This window comes from Haliaeetus leucocephalus, unplaced genomic scaffold (assembly GCF_000737465.1).
Source record: "Haliaeetus leucocephalus isolate CR32 unplaced genomic scaffold, Haliaeetus_leucocephalus-4.0 Scaffold572, whole genome shotgun sequence".
In the NCBI taxonomy this organism is placed as follows: domain Eukaryota; kingdom Metazoa; phylum Chordata; class Aves; order Accipitriformes; family Accipitridae; genus Haliaeetus; species Haliaeetus leucocephalus.
Window position 1 is genome coordinate 5,217 of NW_010973008.1, and position 347 is coordinate 5,563.

Consider the following 347-nt stretch of genomic DNA (forward strand, 5'->3'; position numbering starts at 1 on the left):
CCCCTGCCCCAGACACCCCCTTGGGGCTCCCACCACCAGCCCACGCCTCATGCTCTCCCCCCCCAGGGAAGGAGTTGCTGTTTTATAAAAGGGGTGACAGCACCCTGTAGCCCTTCCTCGTGCCCTCTGCCCCACTTGCTCGGCCCACCCAGCCCCAAACACCTCCCCAGGGAGAACCAGCGCAGAACCAGCCCCCACAAATCCCACGTCCTTTGCTCCTCCTTGGGGTGGAGCTGGTGGTTTATACTGGGGCACTGGCACCCTGCAGCTGATCCTCGTCCCCCCCCTGCCCCACACCCTTGGCCCCATAAGTGACCCTCATCCCCCATAACCCTTCCTCGCCCCAC